At 46.1% G+C, this 15,971-nt stretch overlaps 1 pseudogene; it reads left to right on the top strand.

Annotated features, from left to right (window-relative positions):
- The first annotated feature begins 4,681 nt into the window (after nucleotides 1–4,681).
- On the top strand, nucleotides 4,682–5,112 carry LOC123453769 (annotated as a pseudogene).
- Nucleotides 5,113–15,971: the final 10,859 nt, after the last annotated feature.

Raw genomic sequence — 15,971 nt, 5'->3', positions numbered from 1 at the left:
GGTCAGCCTGGGCTAGAGCGACACCCCACCTCAAGAAACCAAAAAAAGAAAAAAGGGCTGGAGATGGTTCAGCAGTCAGGCACTTGCTTGCAAAACCTGATGGCCTGGGTTGGGTTTCCAGGTACGCATGTCAAGCCAGACGCACAAAGTAGTGCATGCATCTGGATTTGCAGCAGCAAGGGGCCCTGGCACACACCTATTCTCTCTCTCCCCCTGCAAGTAAATAAACAAAAGTAAACAAAAAAATAAAATAAAGGAGATTGTGGCTAAACATGATGTGTATAAGCCTGTTGCCCCTATAATGTGGCATAAGATTTTATAGTAAACTAAAAAATTGAAGAGCACTGTAAAATAGAAACGAAAAGTTTAGTATAATACGCACATAAGCAGTCATTAATCACTGCTATCAAGCCTACAACTGTGTATTGTAAATAATTGCATATGCTGCAGTTTTATATGGCCGGAAGCAGGTGAGGTTTGTTTATGGCAGTGTCACCTCAAATACATGAGTAACAAATGCATTTTTCCTACTAAGCTACCATGTGGTAGAAATTTTTTTTGTGCACTGTGCATAGTATGTGGTGTGTTTGCTATGTGCAAATGCGTGTGCAGGGGTATAGTGTATGGTGTGTGTGCTATGTGCACATGTGTGTGCAGATGTGTAGTGTGTGGTGTGTGTGCTATATGCACATACATGTGCAGATGTGTAGTGTGTGGTGTGTGTACCATCTACATATGCGTGTACAGATGTGTGTGGATGGCCTAGGTGCCCATGTGCAGAAAGCAGAGGAAGACATCAGATGTCTTCCATCCCTTTTCTGCCTCAGGGGCTCGCTGAGCCTGGGGCTCACTGTTTTATAAGCAGACTGGCTGACCAAGAGCCCAGTGACCTCCGCCTCCACCCTCCTCAACACCGGGGTTCCAGGCATAAATTACCACATCTGGCTTTATTTCCCCCTGGTTTTAGTTTTTTAAGCTAGGGTTTCACTCTAGCCCAGGCTGTCCTGGAATTCATTCTGGAGTCTCAGGGTGGCCTCATGGTGATCCTACCTGTGCCTCCCAACTGCTGGGATTACAGGTAAGGGCCACCATGCCCGGCTTCACATCTGGCCTCTTATGTGGGTACTGGGGATTGAACTCAGGTCTTCATGCTGGCCACAGCAAACACTCTTACCCACTGAGCCATCTCCCCTGCCCAGTAGTTTCTTAGCCCAAGAACAGAAGTTTCCTCTCCATCCCCTGTATGACTTGAGCTCAGGCTAACCCCTGTGTGTACAATGATGTGTTATGTCTCAGTGCCTCTAGGGCTACGATTTTCTCTCGAGAACTGTCTTAATGGGGGCAGGATTGCCACAGCAGGTAAAACCATGATCAATACATCAGAAAGTTTCCTAAATGCCTTTTTAAGTTTTGTATTTTAATTTTCCTTGTGTGTGTTCATTGTATGTCGGACTTGGTTTCATAAGACATCGTCATACAAGTGTACACCATCCACTGGCCCCCACCCCCTCACCCCTCTTTTTCTGCCCGTCCCCCTCTGTCGGTCCCCTGTTCCTCTAGCTTTGCTTCTACTTTCATGTCACATGTACATACGTGATGTTATGTATCTGCATGAAACTCAGAACCACAAAGAGGAGAAAATGTGATTTTGTCTGAGACTGACTTACTACGATTGTCCACACTAATATCCATTTTCCTGCATACAAACGATCCAATGTCATTCTTTTGTGTGTGTGGGGGGGGGCTAAGGTATGTGTGGTGTGTGCCAACGCAAAGAGAATGTCAGGTGCCCTCCTCTGCCACTCATTCGCATATTTCCTCGAGACAGAATCTCTCGGAACTGCTGTTTTCCAAGCCCCAGCAATTCTCCCACAACACTGGCCGTACAGAAGTGAATGGCCACACCCAGCTGTTCAGTCAGTGCTAGGAACTGAGCTGGTGTGAATCAGGCTTCGTGTTTGCGAGGCCAGACTCTTATCAGCAGAGCCATCTCCCGGCCCAGCTTCATTCTTTGGGAATGAACAACTCCTACTGTGTGCTTGCATCACGTTTTCTTCACCGAGTCCTCTCTTGTTGGACGCCTAGGGCGGTTCCATAGCTTAGCTACTGTCAATACTTGGACGTGCAAGTATCTCTGTGACGTGGTGACTTGGAACGCTTTAGGTAAGCAAGTATGCAGGTGTGGTATAGCTGGGTCATATGGAAGATCTATTTGCATTTTTCTGAGGAATCTCTGTACAGACTTCCATGGTGACCAGACTAGTTCACATTTCCCACCGGTAATGTATAAAGCTCTCTTTTGTCCACATTCTCACTGGTATTGGTGATTTTTATTTTGTTTTGTTGTTGTTGTTTTAATTAATTAACTAATTTAGAGAAAGAGGGGGATAGAGAGAGAGAATGGGGGCATCAGGACCTCCAGCCACTGCAAATGAAATCCAGATGCATGCACCCCCATGTGTATCTGGCTAACGTGGGTCCTGGGGAATTGAACCTGGGTCCTTTGGCTTTGTAGGCAAACACCTTAACTGCTAAGCCACCCCTCTAGCCCTGTTGTTGTTTTTTGAGGACAGGTTGATCTGGAATTCATTATGTTGTCTCAGGGTGGCATTGAATTTAGGGCTATCCTCAGCCTCCCAAGTGCTGGGATTAAAGGCGAGCACCACCATGCCTAGCTCAAGCACCTAGTTTTAAAGAAGGAAACAGTAGTGTGGTTACCTAAAAGCATCAGTCACTGCATAATATTCAAAACTGAAGTTTTGTTTGTTTTTTTTTTCGAGGTAAGGTTTCACTCTAGCCCAGGCTGACCTGGAATTCACTATGGAGTCTCAAGGTGGCCTCGAACTCACGGCGATCCTCCTACCTGTGCCTCCCAAGAGCTGGGATTAAAGGCGTGCGCCACCACGCCCGGCTGATTGTTGTTTGTATCCAATTAATCTGTGAACTAAAGTCAAAGACAACGAAGTTGTGGCTCAAGTCCCCAGGTCCTTAAAATTATTGTTTTAAGTTTTATTTATGAGAAAGAGAGAGAGAGAGAGGGAGAGAGAGAAAGATGGGGGAGGGAAGGAGTGAATGGGCACACCAGGGTCTCTAGCCACTGCAAATGAACTCCAGATGCATGTACCACCTTGTGCATCTAGCTTACGTGGATCCTGGGAAACTGAACCTGAGTCCTTTGGTTTTGCAGGCATGTGCCTTAACTGCTAAGATATCTCTTCAGCCTCTGCAAACTACTTTTATTTTAATTCCCTAACCCAAGCTGTAGCCCTCTTCCCCTGACTCCTTTCTCAGTAATTTTAGAATACATATACAATGTAAAATATAACAAACTTACGTGTATTTATGACCTTTCATAACTCCCTAGGTTGTTGTTGGTATTGTAATTTTTTGGATTTGGTTTTGCTTTCAGGCAGGGTCTCAAGTCCAGGTTGGCACAGTAACCATTAGGTAGCCAAGAACGACCTCAAACTTATATCCATCCTCCTGCCTCACTCTTGGAAGTCCTGGGATTACAAGAATGAACCTCCGTGCTCAACTGGTCTTCCTTCTCTAACCTCTCTTCCCACACTGCAGCCCCTGGGCCATTCTTTCTGATGACTTCATTTTCCAAACCTCCTCTTTGAATTTCTCTCTCAGTTCATCACCCAGCAGCGTCTGTCCTCCAAATCCTGAGCGGTATAGTCCATTCCTTACAACCAACGGCACACATGTCCTGTCATTCATTCACTGAGGGGCACAGCTATTTTCGGGATGGAGAAGACCAGGATGCTGGGAGCTGTGGAGGGAAGACATGGGGAGGATGGAAATCTGAGACCCTGGCTTCAGCTCCCCCTAATACCCCTGGGCATGAGCAGCTGCCTGCCCCTGGCTGACTTTTCCATGGGCTATGTGCACACTAAACCCTGGCTCACCAGGGACCCTCAGTAGGGACATTAGCTGGCTTGCTTAAGTGCTTGGATGAAGAGCTGAGACAAGGTGACCTCTAAGCTCTTTGTAGCTTTCTGGAAAGCGCTAACATCTGTTAAGTCAAAATGAAGAGGACCAGTAGAACTTTGTTAGTTTAAAGGCTGAGGAGATTGCTCAGTGGTTCAAGGTGCTTACTTACAAAGTCTGATGGCCCAGTTCAATTTCCTAGCACCCGCATGAAGCCAGGTGTGCAAAGTGGTGGATGTGCCTGGAGTGCATTGGCAGTGACAAGCGGTCCTGGCGCCATGTACTCTGTTTCTTTCAAGCAAGTTTCTTTCCTTCCTTCCTTCCTTCCTTCCTTCCTTCCTTCCTTCCTTCCTTCCTTCTTTCCTTCCTTCCTTTCTTTCTTTCTTTCTTTTTTTCGAGGTAGGGTCTCACTCTAATCCAGGCTGACCTGGAATTTATACTGTATTCTCAGGGTGGCCTCAAACTCACAGCAATCCTCCTACCTTGGATGAAAGGCTTGCACCACCATGCTCTGCATAAGCAAGTGTCTTTCTCTAACCACTGAGCTGAGCCATGTCCCCAGCCCCCCTTCTCAAAAAAAATAAATAAAATTTTTTGGGCTGGAGAGATGGCTTAGTGGCTAAGGCACTTGCCTGCAAAGCTAAAGGACATAGGTTCAATTCCCCAGGACCCACGTAAAGTCGGATGCACAAGGTGGAGCACCCATATTCTCTTTGCCTCTTTCTCTCAAATTAATAGATAATACAATATGGCGGCGCCCAGTGGCGGTGTGAACTGTGAGGAGTTCGCCGAGTTCCAGGAAGTACTCAAGGTGATGCAGACAATTGATGACAGAATAGTACATGAATTAAACAGTACGGTTCCAACAGCTTCCTTTGCAGGGAAAATTGATGCCAGCCAAACCTGTAAACAACTTTATGAGTCTTGGATGGCAGCTCATGTCAGTAGAGACAGAGTTATAAAACACTGTATAGCCCAGACTTCAGCAGTAGTACAAAACCTCCGAGAAGAAAGAGAAAAGAATTTGGATGATTTAACATTATTAAAGCGACTTAGAAAAGAACAAACAAAGTTGAAATGGATGCAGAGCTGAATGTTGAAGAAGTAGTAAATGACAGGAGCTGGAAGGTGTTTAATGAACGCTGCCGAATTCACTTCAAGCCTCCGAAGAATGAATAAAGAGAGACTTTTTTTTTTAAAAAAGGATTGGGTCATCTCAGCAGAGCTAAGCATGCCAGACATCAACAGGGTGGGCGTCCTAGAATAATTTCTGAGCCAACAGTCCAAGACCTTTTGTTGATTTCAGCCCCACTTAGCCAAGACCTCAAGTCTAAGTAATTCTCATAATTATAAAATAATCAACTGCTATTTTATACTGATTGTGTAAAAAAATGTTTTGTAACTATTAAAATAATTTTTTGACAAAAAATTAATAGATAATATATTTAAAAATAAATAAATAAATAAAAAATTTAAAGAACTCTGTAAGTTTAAACTCCTGACACGTTGCTTCTACTTCGTTCTTTGCTTTGCTTCTATAGAAGTTAAAAAAAAAAAAAAGTTTTGTTATGTTTTTGAGACAGGAATTTTCTGTGTATCCCATGTTGGCCTAAAACTCACCATAAAGCCTTAGCTGGCCTAAAACTTGTAACATTTCTCCTGCTTCAGCCTTAGTCCTGGAATTACAGGCACGAGTTACTCTGCTAGCCTAAAAGATATTTTGTCAAAGAAGAAAAATGGAATTTTCCTGGGAAGACATACAAAACAGTTATACTCTGTATACTCGTCAGTAGGTTTCTAATGAAAATAACTAGTCTATAATGACCATGAAATCCACTGATGTGATGTGTGCACAGGATATCCAACAGGGATTGTTTCAAAGTGCCCCAGAAGGCAGTAATGAAAGTGAAATGCCTTGTTAATTAATATTTGTTGACTGATTAAAGAACATGAAATACTGGCTACATGTCTGATAAAAATGCCTCATAGTGCTAAGCTTAAGTTTATATATATATCAGGGATCAAATATAGATGGGCGTGCTGGTTTCAGTTAATGAGTAACTCTTTTCAAAATTTCTAAAAATGTTTAGCATCAAATGAGTCATAGATTAATATGTGAAAAATAAAACTATGAAACATGAGAAAAATCTTCATGACCTTGGGCGAGGTGAGGAGTTCTCATATAAAATGTCAAAGGCAAGATCCACAAGAGAAAAATTAATGTATTGGTCTCCTTTTGCATTTTCTCTGTAAAGGGCACCAAAGAAAACAAAGAAGACCGGCACAGGCAGGTGGACAGCTCCCTCCTGTAACCCCGGCACTCGGGAGACTGAGTTTGAGGCCAGCCTGGGCTATGTAGTGAGTTCCAAGCAAGCCTGGGCTACAGCGTATTGAGTAAACAAATCCCAGCACTCGGGAGGCAGAGATAGGAGGATTGATGTGAGTTGAAGGCCAGCCTGGGCTAGAGGGAGACCCTATCTCGGGGGGTGAGGGAAAGAAAAATGAAAGTAAAGACAAACCAAGTATGCTTTCCTCACAGTCAGGGTGGCCCTGAGAGATACTGGCTGAGCATAGGACGACTGTGGCCTGTGGTCTGTCCCAACCACACTGCCTGGCACTCAGCCCCCTGGGACCTGGGAGGAAATGACAGGTTGATAACTAACACCACACCCTGCGCTGTCCTGGGCCATGTGGAGGGCACCAGCCTGAAGGCAGAGGGTTTTGGAGTCCTCCGGGCTTAGATCCTCTTGTGATGACCCAAGGGTGGCCCCTTGGGCTGGGCTCATGTTTTGTTTTGTAAGCCTTAGTGCATGTGTGATGTGTGTATGTGTGATGTGTGTGTGTATGAGATGTGTGTGTGATGTGTGTATGTGATGTGTGTGTGTGTGTGACATGTGTGATATGATGTGATGTGTGTGTGTGTGAGATGTGTGTGATGTTGTGTGATGTGTGTGATGTGTGATGTGATGTGTGTGTGTGTGTGAGATGTGTGTGTGATGTGTGTATGTGTGTTGTGTGTATGTGATGTATGTGTGTGTGACATGTGTGATATGATGTGATGTGTGTGTGTGTGTGTGAGATGTGTGTGATGTGTGTGATGTGTGATGTGATGTGTGTGTGTGTGTGTGTATGTGTGTTGTGTGATGTGTGTATGTGTGTTGTGTGATGTGTGTATGTGATGTATGTGTGTGTGTGTGAGATGTGTGATATGATGTGATGTGTGTGTGTGCTCATGTGAATGGAGGCTGTGTGCACAGGTCATGCCCGTGGAGGTTAGAGGGTGGCCTCAGGTGTGGGTCCTCACCTTCCTCCTCCAAGACAGGTTCCCTGCTGTGTTTGCCAGTCTGGCTGCCCTGGTGTTTCCAGGGGCTCCCCTGCCTCCACCTTCCATCTTGCTGGGAGGTGTTGGGATGATGGACACATGCTGCCATGTCCCTGGCTTCTAGGAACCCAAACTCGGCTTGGCACGTGCATCCCCCAGCCTCTTGTTTTACCACTCATTTGTTTCCAGTTCAAATTCTGCCTTTATTTAACCTTGTGGCCATTCATTGTTTAAATTATAGTCTCCTGGAGTGACGTTTGTGTCCTTGCCAACCTCTTGCCAGGCTCCTGTCACCATCCACTGGGGGCGGGGGTCAAGCTTTGCAAGCAAGCCCTTTAACTGCAGAGCCATCTCTCTAGCCCCCAGTGTAAACTTTCTTTCACTTCATGCATAACCTCACCCGAAACTCCTCAAAGCCCCCGGGGATAGATGCCATTGGAGACCCTTTGGCCCCAGACCCTGTGTGTGTGTGTGTGTGTGTGTGTGTGTGTGTGTGGTGTGGTGTGGTGTGTTTTGGTAGTTTTCCAAAGTTTGGAGTAATCTATCAGTGAGTCATTGGTGTCTGTTATCTGTCTGGGAATGAGTAAGTTTCAGGAAGACAACAGAAGCCCTGGCTGAATTTCCAAGGATAGATTTGGGCTCTTTCTCCTCCCTCCCTCTTCTTGAGTCCCTCCCTGTCCCCACCAAAGGCCATGACATACATTAAAAGTTGATACACTACACTTGCTTGCCCGCAGAAACGACCTCCGAAGTGGAGCTGTGACCCCAAGGGTCCTGGCCTGGGAGAATCTGATCCAGTAAGATAAGCCGAACCAAGAGGTCTAGAAAGACAAGCTGGAAGGCAAAAATTCACAGCTAATTTGGAGGATAAATAGAAAAGTAACTCAGCAAAATGTGAAGGCATTTTCCCAAGTGCTCCAGCCTAGGAGGAGGAGTTGGGGACTTTAAGGAAGGAGGTTGCCCTGTCCCGCTTAGCCCCCCCAACTCGACATTTATCATCCCAGACTTCCTTCCACACAGAAGATGGCTCTCATGGCCCCTAGGGTTTGTGCATGGTACTCTATCCATTCATTCCAGGTCAGCCTGAGCTAGAGTGAGACCCTACCTCGACAAAACAGAAATAAATAAATTAGTTATTTGTGAGTGTATGTGCGTGTGTGTGTGTGTGCGCGTGTGCATGGGTGTGCCCGGGTCTCTTGCTGCCCATTGTAAATGAACCCCAGATGCTTGTGTCACTTTCTGCATCTGGCTTTCTGTGGGTGTTGGGGAATTGAACCAGGCGATAGGCTTTGCAGGTAATTGCCTGCTAAGTCATTTCTCTAGTCCCCCCTTTTTTGCTACTTTTATCAGCTTTGCACCCTGAAATCAGTGACCGTGGGAGGACCTTCCTCTACGACAGGTAAAAGAAAACTAAAATGAAGTTAGGAGTGAGCCGTGAGCCGGTCGTCTGGACTAGCGTGTATTCCTCCCCGCTAATCACTCTAGAGCCCTCAGCTGTCACTTCACAGAGGAAATGCAGCCCTGATGTTTCTCCTCATCTACACCCCATTTAAGAAAGCTGATGTTTTCCAGCTCTGTCCTGGAAACCCAGTGACCCGGGCCATGGCGCTGAGCATCAGGGCTGAGCCCCGCCCGGTCGGCTGTCCACTGCTCTCACAGAAGGACGCAAGAGCGGGAAACCGGGGTTGCCGCCGGCCGCGCCATCCGTGATGCTGCCAACAACTCATTCCCGGAGCCGCAGCGGGCAGCCCCGCGCTCAAGGCCGCGCCTCACCTCAGCGCAGGCGGCCGCGCCCCGGAGGCCTGCCCGGTCTCAGGGACTCCTGACCGTGCCCGGCTCTGTCTCCTCGAGAGTCACACACACTGAGTCCAGACAGCGCTGGGGGCGAGGGCGGCCACGCCGCTCTTGACATTCATTCAGAACAACAGAAGAAACTGTTTTGTCAGAGGAAAACATTTTTATGATCATTGTAATGTAAAAGCACTTTAAAAATAATTTTATTTACTAGGACATGGTGGTGCAGGCCTTTAATCCCAGCACTCAGGAGACAAAGGCAGGAGGATCGCTGTAAGTTCAAGGCCACCTTGAGACTACATAGTGAATTCCAGGTCAGCCTGGGCTAGAGTGAGACCCTACCTGGACAAACCACAGCAAGGGCTGGAGGGATGGCTTGGCAGTTAAGGCACTTGCCTGCAAAGCCAAAGGACCTAGGTTTGATTCCCCAGGACGCATGTTAGCCAGTTGCACAAGGGGGCGCATGCATCTGGAGTTTGCAGTGGCTGGAGGCCCTAGTGTACCCATTCTCTCTCTCTCTCTCTTTCTCTCTCCCTGACTATTTCTTTTTTCTTTTCTTTATTTGTTTTTATTATTTTTTTTTATTAACAACTTCCATGATTATAGACAATATCCCATGGTAATGCCTTCCCTCCCCTCCCCCTTTCCCCTTTGAAACTCCATTCTCCATCATATTCCCCCCCCAATCAATCTCTCTTTTATTTTGATGTCATCATCTTTTCCTCCTCTTATAATAGTCTTGTGTAGGTAGTGTCAGGCACTGTGAGGCCATGGATATCCAGGCCATTTTGTGTCTGGGGGAGCATGTTGTAAGGAGTCCTACCCTTCCTTTGGCTCATACATTCTTTCTGCCACCTGTTCCGCAATGGACCCTGAGCCTTGGAAGGTATGGTAGGGATGTTTCAGTGCTGAGCACTCCTGTCACTTCTTCCCAGCACCATGATGCCTTCTGAGTCCTCCCAAGGTCACTGCCATCTGAAAAGAGAAGGTTGTGTACCAGCAGTGAGAGAAGCATTAATATATGGGTATGAACATTAACAGAATTGCTTACTGGGCAGTTTGATGAGCATAGTTCATATGTTTAGTCTTTACCTTCCTATTTCTGTTTCTTTCTCTCAAATAAATAAATAATAAAATATTTTTTAAAACCCATAATAAATTATTTATTTGCAGGAGCGAGAGCAAGCAAGCAAGAGAGAGAGGGAGAGAGAGAGAAAGAGGAGAGCGCATGGGCATGCCAGGGCCTCCTGCCACTGCAAATGAACTCCAGACACATGCGTTGTTTCTGTGTCTGGCTGTAGGTGGGTACTGGAAATCGAGCCTGGACCAATGGGCCTCGCAAGCAGGTGCCTTCAACCACTGAGTCACCCCCTCAGCCCCTGTCAAAGTACTTTTAAATATTTGTGTGCCTTTCACTGTACCGTATAAAAAATAAACTTCTGAGCCGGGCATGACACTCATGATTGTAATCCTGCTGCTTTGGAGGCTGAGGCAGGAGGATTGCCATGCGTTTGAAGACAGCCTAGGTTACATAGTGAGTTCTAGGCCAGCCTGGCCTAAAGAGTGAGACCTGATCTCAAACTAAAAAATAAAAACAAGGGCTGGAGATGGTTCAATGGATAAAGGACCTGAGTTTTGATCCCCAGGTAAGTGCCAGGTGTGGTGGCACGTACCTGTAATCCCAGACAAGGAATGCCTGGGGCTTTCTGGCTAGTCCAGCCAAATTGGTGAGCTCCGGGTTCAGCAGAGAGCAAGTGAGGAGACAACCAACTTCAGTCTCTGGCCTCCACACGTGTGCCTGCTCACACCTGTATGACCACACACATGAACATGCACCTACACATGCCAAACACACAAGAGACAAAAAGGAGGGGGAGGGAAATACACTGCTGGAAAATCAGACCCCTTTCATTTAAATATGGTAAATACAGGTGAATGAGTGTTTTTTATTTGGAGACAGAATTGTGCCATGTAGCTTACGCCAGACGAAAACTCACCACACCCTGCTAAGACGTGGGTGCTGCCACGCCCAGACACACTGGGTTTTAATCCTCATGTTTTTAACAGTTTGTTTGCTTGTTTGTTTGTTTTTTGGGTTTTTTGAGGTAGGGTCTCACTTTAGACCAAGCTTATCAGGTATTTACTATATATTCTCAGGGTAGCCTTGAACTCACAGTGATCCTCCTACTTCTGCCTCCCGAGTGCTGGATTTAAGGGTGTGTGCCACCATACCAGCTATTAACAGTATTTTAAAAAGTATTATTGTTTGGGCTGGAGAGATGGCTTAGCGGTTAAGTGCTTGCCTGTGAAGCCTAAGGACCCCGGTTCGAGGCTCGGTTCCCCAGGTCCCACATTAGCCAGATACACAAGGGGGCACACACATCTGGAGTTCATTTGCAGAGGCTGGAAGCCCTGGTGTGCCCATTCTCTCTCTCCCTCTATCTGTCTTTCTCTCTGTGTCTGTCGCTCTCAAATAAATAAATAAAAAATTAAAAAAAAAAGTATTATTGTTTGATGTTTGTCATGGGTCCAGTGAGAGCTAGTGTTATGACTGCTAGTTAAGTATTTTATTAATTAATTAATTTATTTATTTATTCATGACAGAAAGAGGCAGATATATAGATAGATAGAGAATGGGCATAGCAGGGCTTCCAGCCACTATAAATGAACTCTGGATGCATGCACCACTTTGTGCATCTGGCTTATGTGGGGCCTGGGGAACTGAACCTGGGTCTTTAGGCTTCGCAGACAAGTGCCATAACCATTAAGCCATCTCTCCAGCCCATGACTGATAGTTAATAGACCGGAAACGAATGGGGGTCTTTTTGAGTCACTTGCTTTATTCCTGCCTTGATCCCGGGCTGTCCTCTGTCCTCTGGTATAAAGTGGATGAACGCATGATGTCATGTTAGTGTCCCGCATCTGCTCAGTTACACGTGATGGTCTGCTTGCCCTGTGTAGACCACAGCGGTGAGTGTGCTTTTGGTCCTTGAGGAAGAAAGTCAGCACCCTGGCACAGTTGAGCACCCCTAAATCAGTCGCATGCCTGTGCAGGGAATGTGGATTGGCCCGTTTCATACTCCAGTGTGTAATAGACGTGTATCTTGAGTAATGAAGACAGATTCCTTCCTGGAGAGGTTCCAGTAAGCTATCCTTTAGTAACCCCGGCTGCCCACAGAGGGAGGAGCTGGGACAGGAGATGCAAGAGCAAGCCCAGAACAAAGGAAATGCTCTGCTCTCACATACTTTAAGGAGGAGGGGTCTCTGGAGATAAGGCCTTTCTATGAGGTAACCCCTGCCTTGCAGCTGCTCCATGACAGGAGCTGGGAAGGCAGGAGGCCGTGAATCGGCTCACTGGGAGCCTTGGTGGCAGAAGCCGATCCCACTTTGAGGCATCTGTGTCCTAACAGTCACAGCTTGGGGCCTGTTGGTTCTCTCTGCTGACCCCTGGGTTGGGAGAGAAGCACCTAGGGGTGTGGAGGAGCTCCTCATAAGAGCAGCACCTGTACTCATCTGTGAACTAGCCACGTACAGGTACATAGTGTATATGTATGGAGGCTGCCAATAAAAAATTATAAACAGGGCTGGAGAGATGGCTCAGTGGTTAAGGTGCTTGCCTACAAAGTCTGACTACCTAGGCTCCATTTCCCAGTACCCGGATAAAGCCAGATGCACAAAGCAGTACATGCATTTGGAGTTCATTTGCAGTGGCTGGAAGCCCTGGTGCACCCATTCTCTCTTCTCTCTCTCTTTGCTTGCAAATAAATAAATAAATATTAAGAAAAAAAACATAAAAATAAAGCATCTGCATTATATTATTTGTGTTGGTCAAGCTTGCTGTTCAGAAATCCGACTCCAGGGTCTTCACCTAGTGCCATAAGGAGAAACAGCAAGAGCACTGACTTTGTGCACAGGGATTAGCAAGTTAAAGCTGCTGAGAGTGTGTGGCTCAGCAGCAGAGTGCTTGCCCAGCATGCACTAGGTCCTGAGTTCAATCCTACTCCTGGAAAAAAAAAAAGAAAAAGAAAAAGAAAGGAAACTAAAATAGATTTTCTATATATAACTCTCTCTATATATGTTACAGAAAATAAGCAGCCTATAGTATTTCTTGAAATACATTGTTGCAGTCAGGTTCGCATTGCTGGTAGAAATCACCCAACCAAGAGCAGCTTCTGGGAAAAAGAGATTTATTTTGGTTTACAGGCTCAAGGGGAAGCTCCATGATGGCAGGGAAAATGATGGCATGAGCAGAGGGTGGACATCACCCCCTGGCCAACATAAGGTGGACCATAGCAACAGGAGAGGGTGTCAAACACTGGCAAGGGTAGACTGGCTATAACACCCATAAGCCCACCCCCAATAACATACCACTTCCAGGAGGTATTAATTCCCAAATCTCCATCAGCTGGGGTCCTAGCACCCAAAACACCTAAGTTTGTGGGGACACCTGAATCAAACCACCACATACATAGACCTCTGATCACTGATTTGGGGTGAAATTTGTTCCTTTTGCATTGTCTATTTGGAAGAGAATTTGCTTGTACTAAGTAGATCATGGGCTAAGAGTTACAGGTATGTTGTTTACAACCTTAAATTTATAACCTTAGCAAGGATCTCAGCACATTATTGGCACTCAGCAAATGTTGAATCAATGCTGGTGAATAAAAGCTAAGTTGTAGTGACGTTGAAAAGAACCTTGAGGGATCAATATATGCTTCTGCATTTGGTCATCTTGTTTCATGTCGTTTTGAGATAGGGTTTTACTCCATAGCTCAGCCTGCCCTGGATTTTACTATGTAGCCCAGGTTGGCCTTGAACTCAGCAGTCCATTTGCTTGAGCTTCCCAAATGTTGGAATACACAAGCAGGTTTTTTCTTTTTTCTTTTTCTTTTTTTAAGTTGAGACTTGAACTGAGGGCTATATGCATGCGAGGCAAGTGAACTCCTGATACATGTTCCACTTTTTGCATTTTTTTGCATTTGGCATTATGTGGGCCTGGACAACAGATTCCCTGATGGCAGGCTTTACAAGCAAGCACCTTTAGCCACATAGTCATCTCTCCAGCCCACTTGGAGCCACTTTCATCTGGATAAACTCTAATGATAAGAATACATCATGATCAAGTAATTAAGCACCTTTGACAATCAAATGGAATATTAACTCTATCTAGGTAGTGCAGGAGGGACAGAAAACTCCAAACCACAAGACTGAGAGATGTTTTCTGAGAGTTTATGTTTCCAATAAGCAGACACATATGATCACACACAAGTCACTCTCTTTTCCATGGAGTCAGGGAATACTGGGCTTTTTCAGTGGCTGGACAGAGCAGTAGATTCTAGATGTTGAAGGGGACAAGAAGGAAATGCTTACCAATGCAAACATTGTGAGAGGATATAGAGTTCTTGAGAGCGAATGCAGTGTTGTGAGAGAATGTACAGTGTTGATGTGAGCGAATGCAGTGTTGTGAGAGAATGTACAGTGTTGATGTGAGCGAATGCAGTGTTGTGAGAGAATGTACAGTGTTGATGTGAGCGAATGCAGTGTTGTGAGAGAATGTGCAGTGTTGTTGTGAGCGAATGCAGTGTTGTGAGAGAATGTACAATGTTCTTGGAAAGAACAATCAGTGTTCTTGTGAAAGAATGTACAGTATTCTTATAAGAGAACATACAGTGTTACTGTGAGAGTACACACAGTGTTGTGGGAGAATGTGCAGTGTTGTTGTGGGAGAACGTGCAGTGCTGTGGGAGAACGTGCAGTGCTGTGGGAGAACGTGCAGTGCTGTGAGAGAACTGCAGTGCTGTGGGAGAACGTGCAGTGCTGTGGGAGAATGTGCAGTGCTGTGAGAGAACGTGCAGTGCTGTGGAAGAATGTGCAGTGCTGTGGGAGAATGTGCAGTGCTGTGGGAGAACGTGCAGTGATGTGGGAGAACGTGCAGTGCTGTGAGAGAACGTGCAGTGCTGTGGGAGAACGTGCAGTGCTGTGGGAGAACGTGCAGTGCTGTGAGAGAACTGCAGTGCTGTGGGAGAACATGCAGTGTTGTTGTGAGAGAACGTGCAGTGCTGTGAGAGTACAGTGCTGTGGGAGAATGTGCAGTGCTGTGAGAGAACATACAGTGCTGTGGGAGAATGTGCAGTGCTGTGGGAGAATGTGCAGTGATGTGAGAGAACGTGCAGTGATGTGAGAGAATGTGCAGTGCTGTGGGAGAATGTGCAGTGCTGTGGGAGAATGTGCAGTGCTGTGGGAGAATGTGCAGTGCTGTGAGAGAACGTGCAGTGCTGTGGGAGAATGTGCAGTGTTGTGGGAGAATGTGCAGTGATGTGGGAGAATGTGCAGTGCTGTGGGAGAACGTGCAGTGCTGTGGGAGAACGTGCAGTGCTGTGGGAGAACGTGCAGTGCTGTGGGAGAACGTGCAGTGCTGTGGGAGAACGTGCAGTGTTGTGGGAGAACGTGCAGTGCTGTGGGAGAACGTGCAGTGCTGTGGGAGAATGTGCAGTGCTGTGGGAGAACGTGCAGTGTTGTCGGAGAACGTGCAGTGCTATTGTTTGAACCAACACTCTGTTTTTCCTTCTGACCTATAGTCTGTGACTGATGAGTGGTCAGTGAGTAAGCTGACCACTGTTTTACCTACAATGACAATCATGATAGCTCCATAGTAATGGGTAGTTGTGCTGTGAGTGGGCACAAGTGTAATTCAGTAGTATTTCTACATTACAGCTTAGGGGTGACTAATAGTAAATTCACTGCCTGCAAGCACACAACTTCACAGGCATTTTCCATGGTAGTTTTAAAAAAATATTTTAAAATATATTTTATTTTATTTATTAATTTGACAGAGAAGGAAAGAGAGAGAGAGAGAGAATGGCCTCCAGCCACTGCAAACAAACTCCAGATGCATGCACCTCCTTGTGCATCTGGCTAAAAT

Source organism: Jaculus jaculus, chromosome 12 (genome assembly GCF_020740685.1).
Source record: "Jaculus jaculus isolate mJacJac1 chromosome 12, mJacJac1.mat.Y.cur, whole genome shotgun sequence".
NCBI classification, from domain to species: Eukaryota; Metazoa; Chordata; class Mammalia; order Rodentia; family Dipodidae; genus Jaculus; species Jaculus jaculus.
The sequence above is the reverse complement of the archived record's forward strand: the minus strand, read 5'-3'. Positions and strand labels throughout refer to the sequence as shown.